Here is a 14080-nt window from a genome sequence, read left to right on the forward strand (position 1 = left end):
TAGTATATTAATCTTACACTTGGGGTTCTTTTTTTAAAGATTTTATTTATTTATCAGAGAGAGAGAGAGAGGGATAGAGAGCGAGCACAGGCAAACAGAATGGCAGGCAGAGGCAGAGGAAGAAGCAGGCTTCCTGCTGAGCAAGGAGCCTGATGTGGGACTTGATCCCAGGATGCCAGGACCATGACCCGAGCCGAAGGCAGCTGCTAAAAAAACAACCACCCAGGCGTCCCCTTGGAGGTTCTTCTTCCTTTATTTGCACACATATATATATATATTTTTCTCTTGTCATATACTTTTATCAGTCTTTTTGTTTGTCTATTTTTCTTTGTATACTTCATAAATATTACCTTGGGGCCAATTTTGGCTGAACCTTCTTTATCATCTTCCGTTTATTTCCTGTCTCTCTCTCTCTCTCTCTCTCTCTCTCATTTTTTCTACATCTTTTCTTTTTTCTCTCATTTGGGTTGGGAATCCTGATTACTCAGAAGTGTTTCAGGGTACAACTTGACTATTCCATGGTCAATATATCCAGCTACATCCGTTCAGTCACCTCTCACCAAAATGATTAGGAAATCCAAACAGAAGAAAGATACAAAGGATGGGCCTTTTGCAACAGAGCTAATGGCTATTAACATAGACAATATGTCGGAAAGAGAATTCAGGCTAACATTCATCCAGGCAATAGCTAGGTTGGAGAAAGCCATGGATGACCAAACAGAATTGATTAGGGCAGAACTGAAAGCCACCATGGATGATGTTCACAATGCTCTCAATGAATTAAAATCTAATCTAAACTCTCTCAAAGTTAGGATAACTGAGACAGAAGATAGAATTAGTGATCTGGAGGACAAGCAGAGAGAGAGAAAGGATCAGGAGGAAGCCTGGAACAAACAGCTTAGAAACCATGAAAACAGAATCAGGGAAATAAATGATGCCATGAAATGTTCCAATGTCAGAATTATTTGAATCACTGAAGGGGAGGAGAAAGAAAGAAGTCTAGAAGATATAGTGGAACAAGTTCTTCATGAAAATTTTTCCAATCTCATGAATGGAACCAGCATTCATGTACTAAAGCCCAAATGGTCACCACCCAAGATTATAGATTGCAAAAATACATCAAGGCACCTGATAGTCAAATTGAGGAATCATAATTGTAGATACAATCTCTTGAATGCCACTAGGACAAAGAGGCTCCTGACATACAGAGAAAATCCCATCAGAATATCAACAGGCATGTCCACAGAGAACTGACAAGCCAAAAGGGGCTGGAAAGATATATTCAGGGCACTTAATGAGAAGAACATGCATCCAAGAATACTTTATCCAGCAAGACTGACATTGAAAATGGATGGAGAGATAAAGAGTATCCAAGACCGGCAAGGCTTAAAAGACTAGGTAACCACCAAGGCAACACTGCAGGAAATATTAAGGGGGTTTCTATAAATGAGGAAAAATTAATAGCATTGAACAGAAATATAGAGACAATCTACATAAAGAAAGACTTCAAAGGTAACACGATGTCAATAAAAATGTATCAATCAGTAATCACTCTCAAAGTGAATGGCCTAAATGCACCCATAAATTGACACAGTGTTGCAGATTGGATAAAACGACAGGACCAACCATATGTTAACTACAAAAGACACATTTGAACGTAAAGAAACACTCAGATTGAAAGTGAAGGGATGGAGAAGCATCATTGAGTTGGGCCTCAAAAGGCCAGTGTAGTAATTCTCATATCAAACAAATTAGATTTTAAACTCAAGACTGCAGTTAAAGATAAAGTAGGACACTACATAATTCTTAAAGGGACTATCCACCAAGATTATTTAACAATTGTAAATATCTATGCCTCTAAAATGGGAGCAGCCAATAACACAAGAAAACTGTTAATCAAGATAAAGATTCATATTGCTATGAATACATTAACAGTAGGACATCTTAACACACCTCTCTCAGAAATAGACAGATCATCGAAGCAGAAAATCAATAAAGAAACAAAAGCATTGAATGACACATTGGACCAGATGGACCTCATAGATATATACAGAACATTCCACCCTAAAACAGCAGAATACTCATTCTTCTCAAGTGTACATGGAACCTTCTCCAGAATAGACCACATTCTGGGTCACAAATCAGGACTAAACCGATACCAAAAGACTAAGATTCTTCCTTGCACATTCTCAGATCACAATGATTTGAAACTAGAGCTCAATCACAAGGAAAAGTTCCAAAGGAACTCAAAAACCTGGAAGCTAAAGACCACCTTGCTTAAGAATGCTTGGATCAACCAGGAGATCAAAGAAGAACTGAAACAATTCATGGAAACCAACGAGAATGAAGACACTTTGGTCCAAAACCTATTGGATACAGCAAAGGCTGGGAATATACCTGGGAATAAATCTAACCAAAGAAGTAAAGGACCTATACTCAAGGAACTACGGAACATTTATGAAAGAAATTGAAGAAGACACAAAAAGATGGAAGACCATTCCATGCTCTTGATCATAAGAATATACATTGTTAAAAAGGCTATATTTCCTAGAGCAATCTATACTTTAAATGCTATTCCGATCAAAATTCCACCGGTATTCTTCAAAGGGCTGGAGCAAATAATCGAAAATTTTGTATGGAATCAGAAGAGACCATGAATCACTAAGGAAATGTTGAAAAACAAAAACAAAACTGGCGGCATCATGCTACCTGATTTCAAGATTTACTCTAAATCCGTGATCACCAAGACAGCATGGTACTGGCATAAAAACAAACACATAGACCAGTGGAACAGAGTAGAGAGCCCAGATATGGACCCTAAAGTCTATGGGCAAATAATCTTCAAAGCAGGAAAAAATATACACTGGAGAAAAGACAGTCTCTTCAATAAATGGTGCTGGGAAATCTGGACAGCTATATGCAGAAGAATGAAACTCGACCATTCTCTTACACCGTAAACAAAGATAAACTCAAAATGGATAAAAGACCTCAATTTGAGACAAGAAACCATCAGAATCCTGGAGGAGAACATAGGAAGTAATCTCTTCGATAGCAGCCACAGCAACTTCTTTCAAGATATGTCTCCAAAGGAAAAGGAAACAAAAGCAAAGATGAACTTTTGGGACTTCCTCAAAATCAAAAGCTTCTGCACAGCAAAGGAAACAGTCAAGAAAACAAAGAGGCAACCCATGTAATGGGAGAAGATATTTGCAAATGACAGTACAGACAAAAGGTTGATATCCAGGATCTATAAAGAATTCCTCAAACTCAACACACACAAAACAGACAATCATATCAAAAAATGAGCAGAAGATATGAACAGACACTTCTCCAATGAAGACACTCAAATGGCTATCAGACACATGAAAAAATGTTTATCACTAGCCCTCAGGGAGATTCAAATTAAAACCACAGTGAGATATCACCTTACACCAGTTAGAATGGTCAAAATTATCAAGACAGGAAACATGTGTTGGAGGGGATGTGGAGAAAGGGGAACCCTCTTCCACTGTTGGTGGGAATGCAAGTTGGTGCAGCCTCTTTGGAGAACAGTGTGGAGATTCCTCAAGAAATTAAAAATAGAACTTCCCTATGACACTGCAATTTCACTCCTGGGTATTTCCCCCAAAGATACAGATGTCATGAAAAGAAGGGCCATCTGTACCCCAATGTTTATAGCAGCAATGGCCATGGTCGCCAAACTGTGGAAAGAACCAAGATGCCCTTCAACGGATGAATGGATTAGGAATATGTGGTCCATATACAGTATGGAGTATTATGCCTCCATCAGAAAGGATGAATATCCAACTTTTGTAGCAACATGGACGGGACTGGAAGAGGTTATGCTGAGGAAATAAGTCAAGCAGAGAGAGTCAATTATCATATGGTTTCACTTATTTGTGGAGCATAACAAATAGCATGTTGGGCATGGGGAGTTAGAGAGGAGAAGGACGTTGGGGGAAGTTGGAAGCAGGGTAAACCATGAGAGACTATGGACTCTGAAAACCAAACTGAGGGGTTTGAATTGGCGGGGGTGGGGAGGTTAGGGGAACCAGGTGGTGGGTATTATAGAGGGCGTGGATTGCATGAAGCACTGGGTGTGGTGCAAAAATAATGAATACTGTTATGCTGAAAATAAATAAAAAATAAATTTAAGAAATCAAATTATCTCAGGAAGAAAATGAGAAAGTAAAATGGCATACTAAAGACTATAACAATAATTATTTTAAACTTAATTATCTAAATACACCAGTTAAAAAAAAGTTTTTCTATATTTCCATTTTAAATTCATGGTGTCAGGCAGGGGTTGGGCAGGGTGGGTGGGGAGCAGGCTCCCTGCTAAGCAGAGAGCCCAATGCAGGGCTTGATCCCAGGACCATTAGATCATGACCTGAGCCAAAGGCAGAGGCTTGAGACCACTGAGCCACCCAGTGCCCCTTCTTCCACTTTTCTATATCTCTATTCCTCCTGCAATACCATGTTCCTATAACTACAGAGTGAGGGAGAGTAGATACTTCTTAAATATAAGTGTTCCTGTACATGTTTCAGCCTCTTGAAAGGTGGAATTTTATACATAATATAGGCAGAGAAAGTTTGATTTTTCTAGTAGCTTAGTTCTTGTTGATGTGGTGTATCAACTTAAAGTCCATTTTTTACATTCCTAGGTACTTTGATATAATTTTTTAATTTGATATATTTGATATATTTGATAATGATATAATTGTCATTCTCTGTTTGTCTTATTATACTCAGCATAATCTCCTTCAGTTCCATTCATGCCAATGCAAATAGTGGGTGTTCATACTTTTTGATGGATGAGTTATAGTAAATTGTCTTTATGAACCACATCTTCTTTATCCATTTATCTGTTGAAAATTATTTCAAAAGTCTCAACTCCTTTCACAGTTCGGTTATTGTGGACATTGTTGCTATGAACATTGGGGTTCATATGTCCCTTCTTTTCACTATGTCTGTATTTTTTTGGAAAATACCTAGTAGTGCAATTGCTGGGTTTTAAGGTACTTCTATTGTTAACATCTTGAGGAACCTCCTTAATGTTTTCCAATGTATCTTTACCAGCTTGCATTAAAGTGCAAGAGAATTCCCCTTTCTCCATATTGTTACTAACACTACTTATTTCCTCTTTTGTTAATTTTTGCAATTCAAACAGGTGTAAGGTTATATCTCAATGTGGTTTTGATTTGTAATTCCCTGATGATAGTGATGTTGAATATTTTTTCATGTGTCTCTTACCCATGTGCATGTCTTTCTTTGGAGAAGTGTCTGTTCATATCTTATGCCCATTTCCTGACTGGATTTTTTTTTTCTGAGGGTGCTGAGTTTGAGAAGTCTTTTTAGATCTTGGATACCAACTATTTATTTTTATTTCATTATTTTTTATTATTATTTTTAATAAACTTTTTTTTTTTATCCCCAAGGGTACAGGTAAGTGAATCGCCAGGTTTACACACTTCACAGCACTCACCATAGCACATACTCTCCCCAATGTCCATAAATTCACCCCCATTCTCCCCTCCCCGCTCCCCCCTGCAACCCTCAGTTTGTTTTGTGAGATTAAGAGTCACTTATCGTTTATCTCCCTCCCAATCCCATCTTATTTCATTTATTCTTTTCCAATCCCCTTAACCCCCCATGTTGCATCTCCACTTCCTCCTATCAGGGAGATCATATGATAGTTGTCTTTCTCTGCTTGATTTCTTTCGCTAAGCATGATACCCTGTAATTCCATCCACATCGTCGCAAATGGCAAGATTTCATTTCTTTTGAAGGCTGCATAGTTTTCCATTGTGTATATATACCACATCTTCTTGATCCATTCATCTTTTGATGGACATCTAGGTTCTTTCCATAGTTTGACTATTGTAGACATTGCTGCTATAAACATTTGAGTGCATGTACCCCTTCAGATCACTACATTTCTATCTTCACGGTAAATACCCAGTAATGCTATTGCTGGGTCATAGGGTAGTTCTATTTTCAACATTTTGAGGAACCTCCATGTTGTTTTCCAGAGTGGTTACACCAGCTTGCATTCCCACCCACAGTGTAGGAGGGTTCCCCTTTCTCCACAACCGCGCCAGCATCTGTCATTTCCTGACTTGTTAATTTTAGCGATTCTGACTGGTGTGAGGTGATATCTCAATGTGGTTTTGATTGGTATTTCCCTGATGCCGAGTGACATGGAGCACTTTTTCATGTGTCTGATGGCCATCTGGATGTCTTCTTTGCAGAAATGTCTGTTCATGTCCTCTGCCCATTTCTTGAATGGATTATTTGTTCATTGGGTGTTGAGTTTGCTAAGTTCTTTATAGATTTTGGACACTAGCCCTTTATCTGATATGTCATTTGCAAATATCTTCTCCCATTCTGTCAGTTGTCTTTTGGTTTTGTTTGCTGTGCAGAAGCTTTTGATCTTGATAAAATCCCAATCGCTCATTTTTGCCCTTGCTTCCCTTGCCTTTAGCAATGTTCCTAGGAAGATGTTGCTGCAGCTGAGGTTGAAGAGGTTGCTGCCTGTGTTCTCCTCAAAGATTTTGATGGATTCCTTTCTCACATTGAGGTCCTTCATCCATTTTGAGTCTATTTTCGTGTGTGGTGTAAGGAAATGGTCCAATTTCATTTTTCTGGACGTGGCTGTCCAATTTTCCCAACACCATTTATTGAAGAGACTGTCTTTTTTCCATTGGACATTCTTTCCTGCTTTGTCGAAGATTAGTTGACCATAGAGTTGAGGGTTTGTTTCTGGGCTTTCTATTCTTTTCCATTGATCTATGAGTCTGTTTTTGTGCCAGTAACATGCTATCTTTATGATGACAACTTTGTAATAGAGCTTGAAGTCCGGAATTGAGATGCCACAAACTTTGGCTTTCTTTTTCAATATCCCTTTGCCTATTCTAGGTCTTTTCTGGTTCCATATAAATTTTAGGATTATTTGTTCCATTTCTTTGAAAAAGATGGATGGTACTTTGATAGGAATTGCATTAAATGTGTAGATTGCTTTAGGTAGCATAGACATTTTCACAATATTTATTCTTCCAATCCAGGAGCATGGAACATTTTTCCATTTCTTTGTGTCTTCCTCAATTTCTTTTATGAGTACTTTATAGTTTTCTGAGTATAGATTCTTTGCCTCTTTGGCTAGGTTTATTCCTATGTATCTTATGGTTTTGGGTGCAATTGAAAATGGGATTGACTCCTTAATTTCTCTTTCTTCTGTCTTGTTGCTGTAGAGAAATGCAACTGATTTCTTTGCATTGATTTTATATCCTAACACTTTACTGAATTCCTGTACAAGTTTTAGAAGTTTTGGAGTGGAATCTTTTGGGTTTTACACATATAGTATCATATCTTCTTCAAAGAATGATAGTTTGTCCTAGCCTCAGCAATCAGACAACAAAAGGAAATTAAAGGCATCCAAATCGGCAAAGAAGAAGTCAAATTATCACTCTTCGCAGATGATATGATACTATATGTGGAAAACCCAAAAGAATGCACTCCAAAACTGCTAGAACTTATACAGGAATTCAGTAAAGTGTCAGGATATAAAATCAATGCACAGAAATCAGTTGCATTTCTCTACACCAACAGCAAGACAGAAGAAAGAGATATTAAGGAGTCAATCCCATTTACAATTGCATCCAAAACCATAAGATACCTAGGAATAAACCTAACCAAAGAGACACAGAATCTATACTCAGAAAACTATAAAGTACTCATGAAAGAAATTGAGGAAGACACAAAGAAATGGAAAAATGTTCCATGCTCCTGGATTGGAAGAATAAATATTGTGAAAATGTCTATGCTACCTAAAGCAATCTACACATTTAATGCAATTCCTATCAAAGTACCATCCATCTTTTTCAAAGAAATGGAACAAATAATTCTAAAATTTATATGGAACCCAGAAAAGACCTCGAATAGCCAAAGGGATATTGAAAAAGAAAGCCAACGTTGGTGGCATCACAATTCCGGACTTCAAGCTCTATTACAAAGCTGTCATCATCAAGACAGCATGGTACTGGCACAAAAACAGACACATAGATCAATGGAACAGAATAGAGAGCCCAGAAATAGACCCTCAAATCTATGGTCAACTAATCTTCGACAAAGCAGGAAAGAATGTCCAATGGAAAAAAAGACAGCCTTTTCAATAAATGGTGCTGGGAAAATTGGACAGCCACATGCAGAAAAATGAAATTGGACCATTTCCTTACACCACACACAAAAATAGACTCAAAATGGATGAAGGACCTCAATGTACGAAAGGAATCCATCAAAATCCTTGAGGAGAACACGGGCAGCAACCTCTTCGACCTCTGCCGCAGCAACATCTTCCTAGGAACAACGCAAAAAGCAAGGGAAGCAAGGGAAAAAAAAAAATGAACTACTGGGATTTCATCAAGATCAAAAGCTTTTGCACAGCAAAAGGAAACAGTTAACAAAATCAAAAGACAACTGACAGAATGGGAGAGAAGATATTTGCAAACGACATATCAGATAAAGGACTAGTGTCCAGAATCTATAAAGAACTTAGCAAACTCAACACCCAAAGAACAAATAATCCAATCAAGAAATGGGCAGAAGACATGAACAGACATTTCTGCAAAGAAGACATCCAGATGGCCAACAGACACATGAAAAAGTGCTCCATATCACTCGGCATCAGGGAAATACAAATCAAAAAACCACAATGAGATATCACCTCACACCAGTCAGAATGGCTAAAATCAACAAGTCAGGAAATGACAGATGCTGGCGAGGATGCGGGAGAAAGGGGAACCCTCCTACACTGTTGGTGGGAATGCAAGCTGGTGCAGCCACTCTGGAAAACAGCATGGAGGTTCCTCAAAATGTTGAAAATAGAACTGCCCTATGACCCAGCAATTGCACTACTGGGTATTTACCCTAAAGATACAAATGTAGTGATCCAAAGGGACACATGCACCCGAATGTTTATAGCAGCAATGTCCACAATAGCCAAACTATGGAAAGAACCTAGATGTCCATCAACAGATGAATGGATCAAGAAGATGTGGTATATATACACAATGGAATACTATGCAGCCATCAAAAGAAATGAAATCTTGCCATTTGCAACAACATGGATGGAACTAGAGCGTATCATGCTTAGCGAAATAAGTCAAGCAGAGAAAGACAACTATCATATGATCTCCCTGATATGAGGAAGAAGTGGTGATGCAACATGGAGGCTTAAGTGGGTAGAAGAAGAATAAATGAAACAAGATGGGATTGGGAGGGAGACAAACCATAAGTGACTCTTAATCTCACAAAACAAACTGAGGGTTGCCGGGGGGAGGGGGTTTGGGAGAAGGGGGTGGGATTATGGACATTGGGGAGGGTATGTGATTTGGTGAGTGCTGTGAAGTGTGTAAACCTGGTGATTCACAGACCTGTACCCCTGGGGATAAAAATATATGTTTATAAAAATAAAAAATTATAAAAAAAAAAAAAAAAAAAAAAGAATGATAGTTTGACTTCTTCTTTGCTGATTTGGATGCCTTTAATTTCCTTTTGTTGACTTATTGCTGAGGCTCGGACTTCTAGTACTATGTTGAATAGCAGTGGTGATAATGGACATTCCTGCTGTGTTCCTGACCTTAGCAGAAATGCTTTCAGTTTTTCTCCATTGAGAATGATATTTGCGGTGGGTTTTTCATAGATGGCTTTGATAATATTGAGGTATGTGCCCTCTATCCCTACACTCTGAAGAGTTTTGATCAGGATGGGATGCTGTACTTTGTCAAAAGATTTCTCAGCATCTATTGAGAGTATCATATGGTTCTTGTTCTTTCTTTTATTGATGTGTTGTATCATATGGATTGATTTATGGATGTTGAACCAACCTTGCAGCCCTGGAATAAATCCCACTTGGTCGTGGTGAATGATCCTTTTAATGTACTGTTGAATCCTATTGGCTAGGATTTTGGTGAGAATTTTCGCATCTGTGTTCATCAAGGATGTTGATTTCTAGTTCGCTTTTTTGATGGATCCTTGTCTGGTTTTGGGATCAAGGTGATGCTGGCCTCATAAAATGAATTAGAAAGTTTTCCTTCCATTTCTATTTTTTGGAATAGTTTCAGGAGAATAGGAATTAGTTCTTCTTTAAATGTTTGGTACAATTCCCCTGGGAAGCCGTCTGGTCCTGGGCTTTTGTTTGTTTGGAGATTTTTGATGACTGTTTCAATCTCCGTACTGGTAATGGGTCTGTTCAGGCTTTCTATTTCTTCCTGCTTCAGTTGTGGTCGTTTATTTGTTTCTAGGCATGCATCCATTTCTTCCAGGTTGTCAAATTTGTTGGCGTAGAGTTGCTCATAGTATGTTCTTATAATTGTTTGTATTTCTTTGGTGTTAGTTGTGATCTCTCCTCTTTCATTCATGATTTTATTTATTTGGGTCCTTTATCTTTTCTTTTTGATAAGTCTGGCCAGGGGTTTGTCAGTCTTATCAATTCTTTCAAAGAACATGCTCCCAGTTTCGTTGATTTGCTCTATTGATTTTTGGTTTCTATTTCATTGATTTCTGCTCTGACTTTATGATTTCTCTTCTCCTGCTGGGTTTAGGGCTTCTTTCTTGTTCTTTATCCAGCTCCTTTAGGTGTAGGTTTAGGATGTGTACCTGTGACCTTTCTTGTTTCTTGAGAAACGCTTGAACCACTATATATTTTCCTCTCAGGACTGCCTTTGTGGTATCCCACAGATTTTGAACCATTGTGTTTTCATTATCATATGTTTCCATGTATTTTTTCAATTTTTCTTTAATTTCCTGGTTGAACCACTCATTCTTTAGAAGGATGCTGTTTAGTCTCCATGTATTTGGGTTCTTTCCAAATTTCCTCTTGTGACTGAGTTCTAGCTTCAGATCATTGTGGTCTGAAAGTATGCAGGGAAAGATCCCAATCTTTTGATACCAGTTGAGGCCTGATTTAGGACCGAGGATGTGATCTATTCTGGAGAATATTCCATGTGCACTAGAGAAGAATGTGTATTTTGTTGCTTTGGGATGAAATGTTCTGAATATATCTGTGATGTCCATCTGGTCCAGTGTGTCAATTAAGTCCTTTATTTCCTTGTTGATCTTTTGCTTGGACAATCTGTCCATTTCCGTGAGGGGAGTGTTAAAGTCCCCTATTATTATTGTACTATTGTTGATGTGTTTCTTTGATTTTGTTATTAATTGGTTTATATAGTTGGCTGCTCCCACGTTGGGGGTATAGATATTTAAAATTGTTAGATCATCTTGTTGGACAGACCCTTTGAGTATGATATAGTGTCCTTCCTCATCTCTTATTATAGTCTTTGGCTTAAAATCTAATTGATTTGATATAAGGATTTCAACTCCTGGTTTCTTCTGATGTCCGTTAGCATGGTAAATTCTTTTCCACCCCCTTACCAGACCCCTCCCCTAAGGGTCTGGAGGTGTCTTTGGGTTTAAAATGAGTTTCTTGTAGGCAACATATAGATGGGTTTTGTTTTCTTATCCATTCTGATACCCTGTGTCTTTTTATTGGGGGCATTCACATTCAGGGTAACTATTGAGAGAGATGAAATTTGTGCCATTGTATTGCCTGTAAGGTGACTGTTACTGTATATTGTCTCTGTTCCTTTCTGATCTACCACTTGTAGGCTCTCTCTTTTCTTAGAGGACCCCTTTCAATATTTCCTGTAGAGCTGGTTTGGTGTTTGCAAATTCTTTCAGTTTTTGTTTGTCCTGGAAGCTTTTAATCTCTCCTTCTATTTTCAATGGTAGCCTAGCTGGATATAGTATTCTTGGCTGCATCTTTTTCTCCTTTAGTGCTCTAAATATATCATGCCAGCTCTTTCTGGCCTGCCAGGTCTCTGTGGATAAGTCAGCTGCCAATCTAATATTTTTACCATTGTATGTTACAGACTTCTTTTCCCGGGCTTCTTTCAGGATTTTCTCTTTGTAACTAAGATTTATAAATTTTACTATTAGGTGATGGGGTGTGGACCTATTCTTATTGATTTTGAGGGGCATTCTCTGCACCTCGTGGATTTTGATGCTTGTTCCCTTTGCCATATTGGGGAAATTCTCTCCAGTAATTTTCTCCAGTATACCTTCTGCTCCCCTCTCTCTCTTCTTCTTCTAGAATCCCAATTTTTCTAATGTTGTTTCATCTTATGGTGTCACTTATCTCTCGAATTCTCCCCTCATGGTCCAGTAGCTGTTTGTCCCTCTTTTGCTCAGCTTATTTATTCTCTGTCATTTGGTATTCTATATCGCTAATTATTTCTTATGCCTCATTTATCCCAGATGTGATAGCCTCCATTTTTTATTGCACCTCATTAATAGCTTTTTTTTTTATTTCAACTTGGTTAGATTTTAGTTCCTTTATTTCTCTAGGATGGGCTTTTATATCTCCTGAGAGCATTTCTCTAATATCTTCCATGCCTTTTCGAGCCTGGCTAGAACCTTGAGAATCATCATTCTGAACTCTAGATCTGACATATTACCAATGTCTGTATTGATTAGGTCCCTAGCATTCAATACTGCCTCTTGATCTTTTTTTTTTTTTTTTGTGGTGAATTTTTCTGCCTTGTCATTTTATCCAGATAAGAGTATATGAAGGAGCACGTAAAATACCAAAAGGGTGGCAACAACCCCAGGAAAATATCCTCTAACCAAATCAGAAGAGACTCCAAATCATGGGGGGGGGGCGGAGAAAGGGGATAAAAAGAGGTTCAGACAAAAAAAAGACAGAAAAAAAAGAAAAAGAAAAAAATCTAGTTACCTATTTCCTTTGATGTGAAAAGCTTTCTTTTTATCTTGATGAATTCCTAAAATTACATTTTTGTTTTCACTTCCCTTCCCTTTAGAGACATTTTTTTATGAACTTACCTGTCAGACAGAGAAAGAGAAAGAGAGAGAGAGAGAGAGAGAGAATATAACTAGTGAGAGAGGCAGGTAGAGCAGGCAGAGGTAGAAGTAAGCTTTCTGCTTACAATGAGCCTGATGAAGGACTAGATCCCATGACACTGGGATCATAACCTGAGCCAAGACAGACACTTAACTGATTGAGCCACCCAGGCACCCCAAGAGACATGTCTTGAAAGAAGTTATTGTGGCCAATGTTGAAGAGTTACTCTTTATGTTCTCCCATAAGACTTCAAAGAAAATGAATAAAGAAAAAGTATAAAAGTATATAAAGAAATATATATATATATATATATATATATATATATATATATTAGATAAACTAGTTAAAATCGTTAAAAAAGAAAAGGGTAAAAGTTAAAAGAAATTAGCAGAAAAAGAGAAAAATAATTCAAAAAGAAAAAAAATTAAATTAACTACAAGACTAAAGAATCACGGGGAGAAAGCCATGAGTTCCATGCTTTGCTTTCTCCTCCTCTGGAAATCCACTGCTCTCCTTGTATTGAAACTGTACTCCTTGGTAGGTGAACTTGGTCCTGGCTGGATTTCTTGTTTATCTTCTGGGGAAGAGGCCTGTTGTAATGATTCTCAAATGTCTTTGCCCCAGGCAGAATTGCACCGCCCTTACCAGGGGCCATGCTGAGTAAGCCTCTCGGGGTTGCTTTCAGGAGCTTTTGTTCCCTGAGTGCTTTCCATAGATTTCCAGAGGACGGGAATGAAAATGACGGCCTCCTGGTCTCCAGTCTGGGGAAGCTGAGAGCCCGGGGCCCCAGTCCTCAGTGCGCCCTAAGAGAACAGCACCCAATTACTCCCGTCTCCATGGCTTCCAGCTATGCTCCGAGCTCAGCAAGCCTGTGAACAATTCAAGGTAACACGGAGCTGGGAGCTCACTCCTCGGCTCTGTCTCTGTAGCCGCTTCCCCGTTCTAAAACCAGTAAGCTCTGTGACACTCAGTCACCCCCGATCCTTCTGTGACCCTGCAGGACCTGAGACCACGATGACCCTGTGTGGACTTCACACTGGTTTAGCCTCTGGAGTGATGTCCCTCAGTGGAAAAGACTTTTAAAAGTCCCAATTTTGTGCTCCGTTGCTCCGCCACTTGCCGGGAGCTGCCCCTCCCCCCAAGGTCTATCTTCCCATCGCCTTG

Source organism: Mustela putorius, unplaced genomic scaffold (genome assembly GCF_011764305.1).
Source record: "Mustela putorius furo isolate JIRA1106 unplaced genomic scaffold, ASM1176430v1.1 tig00003914_pilon_pilon_pilon, whole genome shotgun sequence".
Lineage (NCBI taxonomy): Eukaryota > Metazoa > Chordata > Mammalia > Carnivora > Mustelidae > Mustela > Mustela putorius.